The 17,363-nt window shown below is 41.5% G+C and overlaps 1 protein-coding gene across 1 annotated transcript in view; it reads left to right on the plus strand.

Annotated features, from left to right (window-relative positions):
• Positions 1 to 159: 159 nt before the first annotated feature.
• The window catches only part of chst15 (carbohydrate sulfotransferase 15), a 48,972-nt gene continuing 31,768 nt past the window's right edge, over positions 160 to 17,363 (plus strand). The window contains exon 1 of the mRNA XM_083636089.1: positions 160 to 293. The gene's annotated coding sequence lies outside the window, so the exon portion shown is untranslated. The remainder of the gene's footprint in view (positions 294 to 17,363) is intronic.

Here is a 17,363-nt window from a genome sequence, read left to right on the forward strand (position 1 = left end):
AGAGAGAGAGAGAGAGAGAGAGAGAGAGAGAGACAGACACACACACACACACACACACACACAGAGAGAGAGAGAGAGAGAGAGAGACAGAGACAGAGAGAGAGAAGCTTAGCTGTCACAACACAGTAACTTGTGCACATGTACCGCCAGCAGAAAAAAATAATTTGAAGGACTCACAAATGCCGTCTAGCCCGTGTCACTGGCAAACGATATGGAAATATACGTGCCGGCCATCAGAAGTTGTTTGATACGGGTGGTCGTGTAGCTGCCGACTTCAAGAAGCAACTCATATGGTAGGCTATGCCTCAAGATTATTATTTTTCATGTTATTTTAGCTTTTTCAGTTGGAATTATTTCATTTCTTGTTCCGCTGTTTAAAACCGAAAACTCTAAACGTTAGGCTACTTCAATTTCCAATTGTTCGATCCGTTCCTTTCATGTTAAGTTATACACTGGTTTTACAAATCAATGTCAATTGTCTCTATATTATGCCCCCGCGCGTTTTTACTTTGGGCAGGAATGGCAAAGTTTGAGTGATTTGTAAGGCTACTGTGTGTATCCTGTAGTCAGTGTATAAAAGCGGAGACAGCCAATATAACGGACTCCTTTCAGGGGAGAGGCACCCGCTGGCCGTAGAGAATGAATGGGTTACTATGTATTCTAATGTAACTCAAGAGTTGAGTCAGTTTTCCTCGGATTAAAGTGGTAGAAAAAAAATAGTTAACAGCTCGCCGTGTAGCCGCCTGTCGCGAAACGTTGGGGGAAATATCATCATTAGCTATTAGGCTACTATATGGAATATCTTCACACATTCACGTTGATTGCCATCAATTCTAACTGGTGATTGCTTCTTGGTTTTTACTCCGACACACAAGACAAATCTACAATAAGATATTTTTTGTCACATTTTCTCGGTTATTGTGCGTGGATATTTGGTTTCCATTCAGGGCGTGCGCGCAAGACCCAAAAGCCAAAACAAAAGGATTTCTTCAAAACAAAAGCTGACCAATAGGAGCCAGGCAGGCAGGCAGGGCATGGAGTGGTCCTCTCCTCTTTGTCCTAACGTTACCTGTCCTGAGACACCAAATAGAATAGTCTATTCTATTTTCAAATCAAGGGACTGACTGATACAGACAGAACGACTCGCTTTGCGCCCAATATAGAGCATCATTCTACTGCGTTTATCCTGGCTGCACCTGTATTGCAAGAGAGCCCCCTATTGAGATTTTCTTTTTCTTTTCTTTTTAATGCCAAAGTGAACGTCACTTCCTGCTTCAGCACTGTACCAGAGATTTTCATCCGCCATTTATTTTCCCATAGACATTTCGTAAAATGCTTATACAAATAGTTTTAGCCTACCAAACGGTTCAGATTATTTTTTAGAAACATGAGAGACCACATAAGATTTCACTCGGACCAAAACGTAGCCTAAAAAAACACATCGAAATAATATTTTATTTAAATCTTGTTTAACGTTTTGGTCTGAGTGAAATGGTATGTGCTCTCTCCTATTTCTAAATATACCTGAACCGTTTGGTTTGAACAAGTAAAACTATTCTTATAAGCATTTTACGAAGTTGAAAAATCTTGAAAATCTCTGCCCCCTACCCCCCATCATGGAATTATGATCAAAATGGTCATTCTTCTACTATATTCTCTAACTCCCTCAAGGACCCCTGGTGGTCTCCGGAAGATCGGTTGGCTCTTGCTGCTGAGGGCCATCGGTGACCTGGCTGTCTCATCACCTGTTAATTAGCTGGAGTTCACGCGATAAGAGTCTTAATGGAGTCCCACACTTAGGCCTATATCCCAGATTAAGTCAGTGTCAGTGTGTGCTGTTTAAAATGCATCTATAAGAGATAAGGCTGCTGTTGCAGGTTCAGGTTCAAAAACTTTAATGTCCCCGAGGGGCAATTCGCTTTGCAGACAGTAGACACGACACATAGGCAACAAATTAATACATCATACATACGTCATACATACAGTAACACAGCACAGGATAGATCTGAATCACCTGCACTGTCATCATAAATCATGGAAAGAAAGTCTCTCATTGTTGCATTGTAGATATTAGTGAAGTGAGAGAGGGCTGACGGTTGAGACATTACAGTAATATTGTCCCCTTTGCCTTAATTCAGGCAGAGTAATAGGGGGTTTAATACATTGGGATTTCAGTTAACCATACTGTTGCTTGCCCGCAGCAGGCATAAGAGTATTTCAGACAAAGTAGTTGCTTTAAGCTCAGCTAAAGCAAGGTTAACAGGCTGAAAATGCTGCCCCCGCCATGGGTTTGTGGGAAAATGTACGCTGTATAGTAGACTTGTCCTGATGGAGGGGAATGACAAAGCCCGTATTTCATTATGATGCAGGCAGTGTGTTTATCTGACATGGCTAGACGCGCTCCACTCTGTGTGCCGTGTCTGAGTATCTAGATGTTTGCTTACCAGTTACATGGAGTCTGTGTCGGGAGGAAAGATGGGGGCGTCATAACTATGGTGGGGATTCTTTCCCTCTGTGTGCAATATATTATTATACAGTGAGTGGGATGCATGATTAGAATGAATTAAATGCCACGAAGGGGTGTAGTGCAGCGCGTCTCCCAGCAGGCACTCTGTTTTGTATAGCTTATTTATTTCATCTCTCCCACCACACAAAACTACATGAAGCGAGTCGAGCACTTTGATCAATTATGTTGCCCGAGATAAATTAAACCGTATTTCTGGCTTATCGTTCTTAATTTAAATGCAGCGTCGCTTTAGTCTTTGTAGAGTGTTGATGAAGTGCTCATTTAAAAGACCTTAAAGTAAATAAACAATGAATCACACTCACAGCGCCTGCCGCACATTATCCAGCGATCTGCATATTATGAAGCAATGCTTTGTACTTGTCTGCAACACAGAAAGAAATGCTTCGCCATTCAGAAAAGACAGAACTATGACTGAAAACCATTCATAAGTTATGACTCTTTATCAATTATGAAAGAGCAAGATGTCAATGTTTTTCAGCTGGACTTTGTGATGAAGCAGGGAATGACTTTTCTATCAGTGCTGGTTCATTAAAGATTCCAGTGATAATGCTCTTCTCAGTAATGGATCAAACAATAGACTCTTAATTATGGCAACACAGACAGAGAGGGGATGCCTTTGTTACTGGAATCTTTGTTGGAAATTTCTCAACGGAAGGGAATTCAATTGAAACGGCCAAGGGGATCCAAGGGAATTTCATTTAGGCGGCCACCACTTCATAATGAAAAGTGGGCAGAAAGTGACAGCACACATGCACAGTGCTGTTGGGCTTTTTTTAAATTGATAGCCTGAGGTTATTAGACCGTGACACCCTTCTGATGTATCGTCAACACATGCAGAGCCACAGAGTGGATTAGTGAGAGATTCAGATGACGAAACGAGTGTTTCTTCAGAGCGGTTGTTTTTGTGAAAGCAGGGCTTTGTGTGAAGGCTAAATTGATCTGGGAATTAGCTGGTTTTATTTGACCGTCTTGTTGTGAGGGGATTGTCTGCGTGTCATTTGTAAAGCGTACATACTAGCCAATTTTGTGCAACGGAGCGTCCTTTATTAGCCCGCGACTCTTAGGGTCTAATGAAGACGTTCAGGTGAATTGTTCTGCCATCCGGCATTTACTATCACATGGAATTCAGATGGTGGCAAACTGTTTATTCTCATTCTCTAATTTTCTAAGGGCCTTTCTATAATTCTGGAGAAATGGGTATTATTTTGAAAATAGATTTAGATTTCGTAATCTGTAAGGCTACACATCGCAGCCCATTATCCTGAAACCTTCCGTCAAATTCCACAGCTGCACGTCCCCTAATTTGGCTTTCCAGAGAACACAGGCTGACCTGGGACATTTTGAAGCAGAGAGGCCAACCGGGTCTCCTCTCATTACTATAGCTCTGCACAGTTCTTTAGAAATACTGGATTACATTTATTCCCCCGAAGACTCTCACGTACTGTAATGGCCCTGACCCTGATGCTGACACCTTTTGTTGTTTCTTGGGGATGCATGTCCTTTTTCAGTATGAAATCCTGAAGCGCCTCTCTGTGTTTCTCCAATGAAGCATTTGACCTCCTTTTTCCAGGGGTCTTTTATTTTAACAAGCCAGTAGTGCTCCAGGAAGCTTTGCCTCCCATGTGCATCAGGGACTGCATGTGCTTGACAGGCTCCTCAAGGGCGCACAGACCATCAGCTCCCCCACCCATATGGACCCAGGCAACATTGACACATAACAGTCATTGTCAGCTCAGGGTCTTTTAAGAATTATGTCATCCCCATCATTGGATTACTACTGTATCTTAAGACCACACAGTTTTTCCTAAATAAGTTTACAACCTCAACCCCTTCCTTTTATGCAACTTTTTATGGTCATAAATTTGGTTCCAAAATTGAGTTTCTATTATACAGTAATTACATACTGTGTCTGGATGAAGCATCTTTTGTATTGCAGGCTCGCTCTGCAAGTGATTTGGTCTTTGCCTCAGCCTATCCCAGGCAGAGGGTTGGGAACCAAAACTCGAGAGCCAAATCCAAAATGGTGGGTACCGGGTACCCATAAAAAAAGTTGAATAGGTACTTCCTATAGCTTCCTAAACAAATTTCACTCGCGCTAGTTTCAGTTTACATTTCTATGGTGGCGGCCGTGGCATGCACCTTTGGTTTGTAGTCCGCCAGTAAAACCAACGAGTCTGGCCGGCTGCTGCGCCTGTATTTGAGTTTGAATGTATGCATGTCTTCTCATCTCCTAAAGCTGCAATAATAAGCTATAATAGACGTTTTTTTCCTGTGAAATGAGCATGTGACCTATTTTGACCTCGCCCCGCAAAGAATCAGAATCGAGAATCGTTAAGAACCGGAAACGATAAGCAGAATCGGAATCAGAATTAGAACCGTTAAAATCCAAACGATACCCAACCCTAATCCTAACGTGTGGCTTTCTGAGTGTTATTTTGAAATGTGTCCTCACTCAGTTTGATATTTCAGAATGTCAATGCCTAGAAATAAGTTGTTTTTAGTGGTTTAACATAGGAAACACTGTACATCCTGAATCTGCCCTGGAGACACATAGTATCTCATTGGAATGCAGATGGTGTTTGCATCAACACAAACAAGACAGAGATGCTGACTGTAAGAGGCTGTTTCATTTTGTGTCTCTATTCAAAAGTAATGGCCATTCAGCGGCCTATCAAAACATGTCAGCTTTTAACATGCCGCCTTAAGCATCAAGCCTGTCACCGGCAAACCCTTCCTTGCATAAATGTTTCCTAGACCGTGCTGCTGTTTGTGGGCGCTGCTATCTATGTGACAGCGGGCTCGCAGCTTCCCAGGAAATGATCAGTGGCGGAGATGCTATCCAGCTGCATTGAAGTGTAGAAGTTCGACTTTGACTGCGAGCAAAAATAATTGCGCATGTGAGAGCCTGCTGATGGATGTGTCCCCCAATGAAGCTGCATTATGTATTCCTGATGAGAGCAGTGGATCACCGGGCGGAGTTTATGTGAATGTGGAGGAGCAACGACTCAAGAAGATGCTGTCTGTCTGAGGCAGCAGTCCCAGGCTATTTGTCAGCGTGATCGACGAGCTTCCAGTGATGAAGCTAACACGCTGACAGACAGTAATCTGCTGTATCTTGTGAATGACTCCAAGCCTCTTCTCCCAACGCCATTGGCTCTAGTAAACGAGGGGAGGCGTGACAGCATCTTTGCAGTCTTCAACCTCTTCCCAGTATAGCCAATCGTGTCATATATCATAATGTTTAAGAGGCATTTTATTAACGCCGACGTCTTTACACACAGTGCCAGAGGTGTAAGTCGGCCACACATGATGTTTACAGGACCTATTTGTGTATTAGAACATTAGACAATTATGTGTAAAAGGTGGTCACTCGCGTCGGGACGTGGAGGTGGAAGTGTTGAGTAATAGAAGGTGATTCTGGCAACCCTGGAGGTGCTGCACGCCACTGCCAAGTTGTGGGTCATTGCTTGTATTAATGACGCATGAGAAAATAAACTAGCCCCCCCCCCCCCCCCCCCCCCCCTCACCATCTGTAGGCTACTGAGTTTCACCATATAGATGGGATCTGGCAAATGAGACCATCCTCTTGCGGCTAGTAGTTTGATTTATGCCACTTTATATGACATGGTGGATAACAATACTTCACTGGTGAGAAAGTTGTGGCTTTCCTATTAAATATCCCTAATACACACACACACGCACACGCACACGCACACACACACACACACACACATCTCTATATCTATAGACGGTTATATCTTGACAACAAAAACATTCAAAATTGAACCCCAGCTCACTTCCTGTTGCAGTGTTTGCTATGGACAGAAAAAGGGAGGGATACATCAAAGTGGAGGACTGACCATTCCGTGAAAACCGTCTATACACATACATACACACACACACACACACACACACACACACACACACACACACACACTATATATATATATATACTAGGGGTGTCATGATACACTCAGTTCACGATACGATACGTATCACGATACTGGGTTCACGATAACGATACGATACGATACGATTTTAACAATATTTTTTTAAACTTGAATAATGACAATATATGACTGGAAAAGTAGTATTTTATTTGAAATGCACAAATACAAAACATGCTGTTGTGGGAAATTGTTATTACAATAACAACTAGAAAAAACATGAGATTAGAGATAAGGCTTATCTTGAAATAGAATGAGTTACACCGTCACTTAGATTTACTTTGAACTAAAAGGTTTCTCAGCAGTATAAATTCTCATTATGCATCTTCAGTTTTTCTTCAAACTCAAACAACAAGACTTTTCTTAGTCTATTTTTTATGCATCTTCAGTTTTTCCTGTCAAGTAAACAGTTTTGCCAGAAACTCAATTGAATGGTTTCTCTCCTGTATAACTTCTCATGTGTCTCTTCAGAGACTTGTTCAACTGAACTACTTTCCACACATTGAACTTCAACAAACAAAGACGTTTCTTTGTCTATTTTTGAAAAAAAAAAAAAAAAAAAAAAAAAAAAAATCACGATATGAGATTTCATCTCAACGATACATATCGTGACGTTTTACTATCGCGAAATTTCGTGGGACGATATATTGTGACACCCCTAATATATACAGTATATATATATATATACACACATACATATATAATATATATATACATACCGGTATATATATACCAATGCACTATGCTGTATAGTTTCTACTACAATATGATACTAAACTGAAAGTAGGAATGAGTATTTTTAGGCCCTGGTTGTTGTCTGTTGTTTATCTGTGAATATGCTTCTTTTTTTACTCAAACGATAATAAAAAATAAATCTATATTTACTCAGCCACTCGGTCACTGACTCTTTCATGTAGTGCCATGGAATCCCTAGGTCAGCAGAAAGACCCAGTATTAGTGGCCGCGTGGTACTCCCGGTTGAAGTATCTGTCTTCCAGATGTCACTGTAATGGGCATCAACAGACCTGTGGGGACCCCGGCAATGTACAGCACAGGGGAGAGATGTGTTCGTTTTCCAATTACCTCCGGCTACTCCTTTTAAACGAGCAACTGCGAAAGCTTTCAGTATGGCAGTCATTTTTCACTCCACTGTTTTGTCCTGAATGACCTACAAACCATTGAGATTGCTCTTGATCCCCTCCACGCAGCCGTGAAAGGATCTGTCTCATCTCTGAGCTGCAGTCAAGTACACTTTCTATTCACTTTGTCTTCCCTGAGTCATGATCGTGCCAATAAGCACAATGACCCAGGGAGTATTTACTGCAACCCAAAGACGAGGCGATGTCGACATAGTATTCTTTCATAGCTCACACTGGTAAAGAAAAGTCTGGGGCACGCTTGCCAACCAGCCGTCTGTCTGGGGTCAAAGGTCACCATTGAGTTCCGTTTACCAGACAGACTTGAAATGTCCAGTCAAAGTGTCAAGACTCCCCTGTGTGCTGCTGTTTACATTCTTCTGGCCTTTTATTCTGGTTTGGGAAAACACTCCAAACGGCCCCAGGTCACTTTGAGAGTGTGAAGGAATTCGTACAAATGTTATTTTTCATGACTGCGGCTATCATTTCGCGGGATTATCCCTGCCAAGCTAATTTGGGTGTGGAATGTTCTATCTGTGCAGCCAGTCGTCGTCAGTATGAACCTTGGTGAACCAGTGAAGGGCAGTAGCCTACACTGGATTTTGCTCTTTGCAAGATGGATGTGCTGTTGTAGTCATAACATCTCTCTGCCTCCGTCCATTTGTCAGGACTTGGCCAAGCAGATAGAGTTGTGATTAAATTGCCTTTGCTACAATCTACCTCCAGAGCATACTGAACAGGACGGATGTGTTATTGTGATTTATGCTCAGCTACGCACTCAAATTACAGTGTAAGTGATCCTTCTATGGGAGAGGTGGAGCATATTGGCAGCCTTAAATGAGATGACAAAAAAAGAAAAGAAAAACGAAAATACCATTGTAATTAATCTCCCGTATTAAAGAGACCCCTTAAATGCTCACCCTTGACTTTGAGTATTAACCTGCCATTCTGATAAGCCTGAAGAATTTGTTCTGGCTTTCATTATTGCCAGGTCACAAATGTACTGTAGCAGGGAAAGGATAACATATATACCAGCTATAAGTTGAAAATCCATAGGTGAAGTTATTGTTACGCGTCCTCTGGGATAGTTGAATCTCCCGAAATCTGTTGGAACTGAGGTCACGGTGCAGTACAGCCACCCACCTCTGTAATACACTTTGTTACAGTAACCGCCTCTGTAATACACTTTGTTACAGTAACCGCCTCTGTAATACACTTTGTTACAGTAAGCACCTCTGTAATACACTTTGTTACAGTAACCGCCTCTGTAATACACTTTGTTACAGTAACCGCCTCTGTAATACACTTTGTTACAGTAAGCACCTCTGTAATACACTTTGTTACAGTAAGCACCTCTGTAATACACTTTGTTACAGTAACCACCTCTGTAATACACTTTGTTACAGTAACCACCTCTGTAATGCACTGTGTTACAGTAACCACCTCTATAATATACTTTGCTACAGTAACCACCTCTGTAATACACTTTGTTACAGTAACCACCTCTGTAATACACTTTGTTACAGTAACCACCTCTGTAATACACTTTGTTACAGTAACCACCTCTGTAATACACTTTGTTACAGTAAGCACCTCTGTAATACACTTTGTTACAGTAACCACCTCTGTAATACACTTTGTTACAGTAACCACCTCTGTAATACACTTTGTTACAGTAACCACCTCTGTAATGCACTTTGTTACAGTAACCACCTCTGTAATACACTTTGTTACAGTAACCACCTCTGTAATACACTTTGTTACAGTAAGCACCTCTGTAATACACTTTGTTACAGTAAGCACCTCTGTAATACACTTTGTTACAGTAACCACCTCTGTAATACACTTTGTTACAGTAACCACCTCTGTAATGCACTGTGTTACAGTAACCACCTCTATAATATACTTTGCTACAGTAACCACCTCTGTAATACACTTTGTTACAGTAACCACCTCTGTAATACACTTTGTTACAGTAACCACCTCTGTAATACACTGTGTTACAGTAACCACCTCTGTAATACACTTTGTTACAGTAACCGCCTCTGTAATACACTGTGTTACAGTAACCACCTCTGTAATACACTTTGTTACAGTAACCACCTCTGTAATACACTTTGTTACAGTAACCACCTCTGTAATACACTTTGTGACAGTAACCGCCTCTGTAATACACTTTGTTACAGTAACCACCTCTGTAATACACTTTGTTACAGTAACCACCTCTGTAATACACTTTGTTACAGTAACCACCTCTGTAATGCACTTTGTTACAGTAACCACCTCTGTAATACACTTTGTTACAGTAACCACCTCTGTAATACACTTTGTTACAGTAACCACCTCTGTAATACACTTTGCTACAGTAACCACCTCTGTAATACACTTTGTTACAGTAACCACCTCTGTAATACACTTTGTTACAGTAACCACCTCTGTAATACACTTTGTTACAGTAACCACCTCTGTAATACACTTTGTTACAGTAACCACCTCTGTAATACACTTTGCTACAGTAACCACCTCTGTAATACACTTTGTTACAGTAACCACCTCTGTAATACACTGTGTTACAGTAACCACCTCTGTAATACACTTTGTTACAGTAACCACCTCTGTAATACACTTTGTTACAGTAACCACCTCTGTAATACACTTTGTTACAGTAACCACCTCTGTAATACACTTTGTTACAGTAACCACCTCTGTAATACACTTTGTTACAGTAACCACCTCTGTAATACACTTTGTTACAGTAACCACCTCTGTAATACACGTTGTTACAGTAACCACCTCTGTAATACACTTTGTTACAGTCATTCACACGTTCTCTTGGTCGGCACTTTTCAATCTGAGTGCATATCCCCTATCTGGCAGGAGGCTCGTGCCGTATCTTATTATCAAAAACTTCGATGTGAGGAGGAGAAAGCAGAATGGAAAAAACATGAGTCAAAGCCAGCGGTGAAGTCTCACAATAGGATTTATTGTTTGAACCAGCACGCTGAAAAGTAGGAATACTGTGTCTCGCAGAACGTCAGAAAGCAGAGAACTAGAGATGTACAGTAACAGGACATCACAACAAGGAAACATCACAGCCCGTATAGTGCTTTTCTTCACCATAACACATAATCATAGTCACAGATGGAAAAGGCATAAACTCTTTAATAAGTAGGCCTTTGGCTGACTTTCCTCAGTTCAGCGAGTGGAGATGGTGCCAGCAGCATCCAAGTTGTGTCTGCGGAGAAAAGCAGAATTTCTGTGATTGCGCCGAGCTACTCTTGGAACGGCGGGAGCTGTTTTTTTCAAGAGATCATGGTTTGTTTTTTTGGAGATACTCAATTTTTCCTCCAGCTCTAGTCATTTATAGAGTGAGAGTCTGATAAGTAAACAAGTTTATTTGATGGAAGTGTAAGTGTGTGTGTGTGTGTGTGTGTGTGTGTGTGTGTGTGTGTGTGTGTGTGTGTGTGTGTCTGTGTCTGTCTGTGTGTGTGTGTGTGTGTGTGTGTGTGTGTGTGTGTGTGAGGGTGGGCAGAAAAGAAAAAAGCTTGGGAATCACTCAACTGGAAAGCAAGTTTCTTTCAAGCCTCATTTTATTTAACAAATGAGTGTCTCTTTGCTTTCCTTAGCCGTCCAATCCTCAATGACTTGCACCAGCCTCTACAGTGTTCCTCCAAGTGCCATCACCACCTCCTCTCATCATGGCGGGCAACAGCCGGCCGAATGCTGTGGTAGTAGCTCCATGTCTCTGGTGAGGACAGTAAAGTGAAGGTTGTGGTTGTAGCTTCATGTCTCTGGTGAGGACAGTAAAGTGAAGGTTGTGGTTGTAGCTTCATGTCTCTGGTGAGGACAGTAAAGTGAAGGTTGTGGTTGTAGCTTCATGTCTCTGGTGAGGACAGTAAAGTGAAGGTTGTGGTTGTAGCTTCATGTGTCTCTGGTGAGGACAGTAAAGTGAAGGTTGTGGTTGTAGCTTCATGTCTCTGGTGAGGACAGTAAAGTGAAGGTTGTGGTTGTAGCTTCATGTGTCTCTGGTGAGGACAGTAAAGTGAAGGTTGTGGTTGTAGCTTCATGTCTCTGGTGAGGACAGTAAAGTGAAGGTTGTGGTTGTAGCTTCATGTGTTTCTGGTGAGGACAGTAAAGTGAAGGTTGTGGTTGTAGCTTCATGTCTCTGGTGAGGACAGTAAAGTGAAGGTTGTGGTTGTAGCTTCATGTGTCTCTGGTGAGGACAGTAAAGTGAAGGTTGTGGTTGTAGCTTCATGTCTCTGGTGAGGACAGTAAAGTGAAGGTTGTGGTTGTAGCTTCATGTCTCTGGTGAGGACAGTAAAGTGAAGGTTGTGGTTGTAGCTTCATGTGTCTCTGGTGAGGACAGTAAAGTGAAGGTTGTGGTTGTAGCTTCATGTCTCTGGTGAGGACAGTAAAGTGAAGGTTGTGGTTGTAGCTTCGTGTCTCTGGTGAGGACAGTAAAGTGAAGGTTGTGGTTGTAGCTTCAAGTGTCTCTGGTGACATAGACAGCGGAACGCATCTGAACTTGGGGGGACAGGGGGCGTGTCCCCCCCCTCCCCCCCACACACACACACACACACACACGTCTGTGAACCACCATCATTGATTATTATTATTATCATCATATAAAGATTTTGGTCGTTTGAAGCCAGATTCATATAGGAATATCTCATTTTAAATTAACATTAGGATTAGACGGTTGTGATGTCAGTATTCAGTCTTAACTCATTGAGTGCCAGCCACTTTTGGAGAACGGACGCTCCCAGTGCCAGAGTTTCAGAGCGTTTTCAGTGATTTCTCGAGGCCCACAGAATATTGTGTGATATTACTATGTAAACACCGAACACGCACAAAGAACGAGGAGACTCTATTGTATCATCAGCAAAAAAAAGTTTATTGATACCATTTTCCGTTCTTTAGTTATGAGCCGGAGAAGATAGGTTGTTTTGAGCAAAAACAGGCGTTTCAAATTAGAAGCTGAGATATTCAGCCTTTTGTGAACTGAAGCATTTCAAGCACATTCACTGACTCTGAAGGTAATATTTTCTGATGTAGTGACGTGGTGTAGTTGTGTGGTGCCCTGCGTGCCCCACCCCCCTCTCCCCCCCCTCAGCTGCAAACTCCTCCCCACACTAACACACAGCCTCACGCACCCAGCGTCTATTTTCGGAGTGCTCCGTTTTTGTGCGCCGGCTCCCAGCGCGACACGGAAAAGCCAAACCGGACTGCTGAGAATGGTTTGGCCCTTCGGCGTCGGGTGCTGCTTTTCTGGCGGCTAATCGTGTGGAGAAACTATGCAGACAGACAGAGGCAGAGGGGCTCAGTTGTGGGCGCGGATTGACTGCTGTTCGCAGCTAACGTTACCTCCAGCCAGAGCAATCTATATGGCTCTGGCTGCAGCATGAGCCGTTTCTCTTTCATCACGGGGCTTTTTCCTGCTGTTTTCCTGACCTTTCTCTAATCTGGAGAGCACTGTCGCCACCTAATGAGTCCGTAAAATAGGTTATACACCTTCAATAGCTACAATATTTGTACAGGAGATGCCTGAGGCTTTGATCCACGTCCCACCGTCAAAAAACGCAATTGACGACTTTAGTCGTCTTTGGCACTCTACGTTAGTATTTGAATTGACGAACATACTCGTCCTTGGCACTCAATGAGTTAACAATCATATATTTGCTCCTTTTCTCACTCACTCCTATGTCACCACCTGCTCTCCCTGCAGGGGTTGAGATTAAACTTTTTTTTTATCACCAGCCAATATGGCTGCTAGATTTTAAAGTTACGAGCCAATTAATTTCAACTAGCCAAAATGTTTTTCTTGAAATAAACCAGAATATGAGTGCCACTGGGTTAATATAAGCATACTAGGGATGTCAATTTTCGGTTAATTTCACTTTCGATTAACCGACGCTAATAATCGATTAACCTATCGGTTAATTCATAATTTTTTAATATATATATATATATATATATATTTTTTTTTTGTCTATTTACTCAATGAGCTCATGCCCAAACAAGGCGTGTCTATTTAGATGCTGAAATGTTAATGCTTTTTGTGTTAGAATTATGCCTTTATTTTTTGTTGGCTTTGCTGAAATTTATAAGTTTATTGCCACATTTTGATCAGGTAATCATTCCAAAATCATTCTGGCTCTTATATGGATGACAAGGAAATATATTTTTGAGAGCTTTATTTCCTGTTTATGTAAACATTACAACAACAACAATCTGTTATTTGAATAAGATATATATATGGCTCATATAAGAGCCAGAATGATTTTGGAATGATTACCTGATCAAAATGTGGCAATAAACTTATAAATTTCAGCAAAGCCAACAAAAAATAAAGGCATAATTCTAACACAAAAAGCATTAACATTTCAGCATCTAAATAGACACGCCTTGTTTGGGCATGAGCTCATTGAGTAAATAGACAAAAAATAATAATAATAATAATATTAACTGATAGACCGACAGCAATAACCGAACAACGACGTTAGCGACGGTTAATCGATTAACGGTTAACCGTTGACATCCCTAAAGCATACGTATCAGTACAAATAAGTTATAGCATAATTAATCTATAAATTACAGCAGGGCTATTCAACTAAATTGTTCAGGGGGCCACATTGTCAGAAACCTAAGGGACCGGGGGCCGGACCGTTCCCCGAGCCAGTACACTTGACACAATGCGCCACCACATTTTCGCAGCTGCGCTGGAACTATTATTAAGTAGGGGGTGCTGTAAGGAATGGAATCTCCTAATATCTCCTTAAATTTGATGTTTTTTGGACTTTTATCCATATTTAGAAGAATATTTTATTTTAAATTAACATTAGGATTGTACTGTTGTGTTGTCATTATTCAGTATCTTCTCCTTTTCTATTATTAGTATTAGTATTAGTATTAAATACTGAGTATCTCATGAAAAACTATTAATATTGCATCTTTTGTGTTTAGCTCCGTCTCACAGCATTGTAACATTGTAGTGCAGCAAGAAAGGAAAACTACTGTAAACATTTGAACCATATTTCTTGTTTAGAACCTATAGCTAGCAACATCACACATCTCCTGAAACACCATTTATAATGCATCTTTCTTGATAAGCTACATCACATCGCCATCTCCTGAAAAACATTAATATTGCACCTTTCTTGTGGCTACATCACAGCATCTACTGAAAAACATTTATAGTGGATCTCACTTGTTTAGTTCACTTTAGATTCACATCACATCTGAAAAACAACCAGTCGAGTGTAATAAGTAAATGAGGTTTAGCTGTAAAATAAAATAAAATCTATAAAAAAATTTAAAAAAATTGGGAACTCATTGTAAAAATGAAATGTACCCGGGCCCGGGCACGTGTGGCCCGGGTGGTTCCGCGGCCTATGTCAGGTGAGGACAGTGAAGTGAAGGTTGTGGTTGTAGATTCATGTCTCTGGTGAGGACAGTAAAGTGAATGTTGTGGTTGTAGCTTCATGTCTGTGGTGAGGACAGTAAAGAGACTCTTAACAGCACCACAAATTACAAATTCATACACAACCATTCTAAAACCTCCTTCAAAATGAGCGGTACGTACGTTAACCCACAGCATTACCTTGCGCTAATTGTATTGGAAGTGCTGCAATTAAAATGTTTCCCTTTAATCACATCTTAATAGAGTTGACAAGCAGTGATGTCTTTCCTCCTCAGGCATTCAGCTGGGACGTCAAACAGTTCAATTATATTTAATTGAATTCTCCAAGCTAGAGTCGCTGAACAGTTGAATAGACACTACTGAGTATAATTTAATCGCCGTTTGGTGAAAACCTCACAAGTCCAGCTTTGGTTATTTTCATCCTCTGTGGGTTGAGAAAATTCTACAAACAAATACAAATTGATTAACTCCAAAATCCATGGTCATCAAACTAACAATCAAGGCTGTTTTTCTTTAGTTAAGCTTAGACATTCCATTCAACATAATTCAATCAGATGCTGGATATCATTCAAAATATTGTCCTCTGAATAATTTGCAGTTTCCCCCCAGAATCAGTACACGTGTTGTTGTGTAGCGTTTTGCATGTAGATTGCATGTAGCGTTGCTTTTGTTGTGATGGTCCGTGTTTACTTGTTGTGTTCAGCACAGCATGCTGTAACCATGTCAGATATGTTGACTGCTTTGATCTATGAGTTTCCTTTCCTTTCCTTGCTTGTTTGCTTCTCATGGTTGTCCCATTCTATGGGAATGTTGTGCAGATGTGTCATGAAGGCACATTTTAGTTGAGGGTTTAGGGTTTAACTGCAGTGGTTTACCAACATGAAATGCATTGTGACTCCAAAGTATAGCGTAGTGTTTACAGATGTGTCAGAAAAACAGCGAGGGCGTCAGCGGACAGGAACACATGGGTGGAAATGTGTGTCAATGTGGAAAATGGAATTTGTTTTGTTTGTAAATTTTGGGTAGTCTCATCTAAAAAAGTTTGCTTTCAAAACAACTGCTGCACAAAATAAACAAGCCTTAAAGCAGCTACGAGCAACTTTTTCGATTGTTATTAAACAGTATAAATTTAATATCAATGCATCACATCTTACCTCTAATAGTCGACGAGATCAACGCAGAGTAGTCTCGCTTGAACCCCGAGTGAATCGGCCAGTGTTAGTGTGTCTGTAGCCAGGGCAGATCAGGAATTGAAATGAAACGGTTTGCAGCAGCCACTTCGGCCATAACCACAAAATAACTTCCAAAAACCTGTTAGAATATAACGAGAGATGTTCCCGCGAGTATGCGTGGCGTTCACATTGTTTATGTTATGTTGCTAGGCAGCGCAAACGGCGAGGCAGGCAGCTGCGTTTCACTTCCTGGTTTCACTTCCGCGTTTCACTTCCGGGTTACCCGGTCCGGTCGCTCTAGAGAGCCCCCTGTTGGCGCGAGTTTAGACAGACTATAGACTTAATAATCACCTAAGGGAGCAATCTCAGATACACACGGCTTTGGTCTCGTCGACTATTAGAGGTAAGATGTGATGCATTGATATTAAATTTATACTGTTTAATAACAATCGAAAAAGTTGCTCGTAGCTGCTTTAACCAAAGCATTTTCAATCTTTTTCTATACTTTCTTTTTCTCCTTCCCTTCCCTCTTTTCCCGATTATCCTGAAATCTTGTGTGAGCCGGTTTGCGCCAGAGCCAGTTCTGGTGCGGCGTGGGTTCAGAGACATTCCACTGGAAACTGTAAACATTCCCATTGGATTAATTACCAACTGCTTTTCCCCCAGGTCTGTCTGCTGCTTGTCAAAGTGGAAGATTAACAGTAGATTGAACGTGGGTCCAAGTCTAGGGAGCGCGCCTGTCAAGCCCAATGAGGAGTGTCAGGAAACGAGCAGGGAACACGTGTTGGGAGAGTGTTGAACAAATGGCAAGGTGGAAGTGGCAGGAAAAGGTCAGATCCGGTAAACGGACGATCTGAGGCAGAGCAGAGTAGCACGGGCTGCCTCTGCCATCCTGCATTTTTGGAAATTCGCATCATGTGGTCGCAGCTTTTGCGAATTCGCGCTTGTTAAATCACTGCCTGGCCTTTGTTTCATTCTTATTTTTACCATCAAACCAGTAAAGAGCAGATTTTCACCCAGGATTTTAACTTGACTTACTTCAGAAACATAGCTGTACCGTTTATGGAATGCCTTTTATCTTTATTGTAGGAAAAACAGAAGTGTCGCAGACTTACAAACGGCGCCAGATATAAATGTTACAGTTCATCTTAGCAGCCGCCG

The sequence above is a fragment of the Poromitra crassiceps genome (assembly GCF_964638095.1).
Source record: "Poromitra crassiceps genome assembly, chromosome: 4".
NCBI lineage: Eukaryota > Metazoa > Chordata > Actinopteri > Beryciformes > Melamphaidae > Poromitra > Poromitra crassiceps.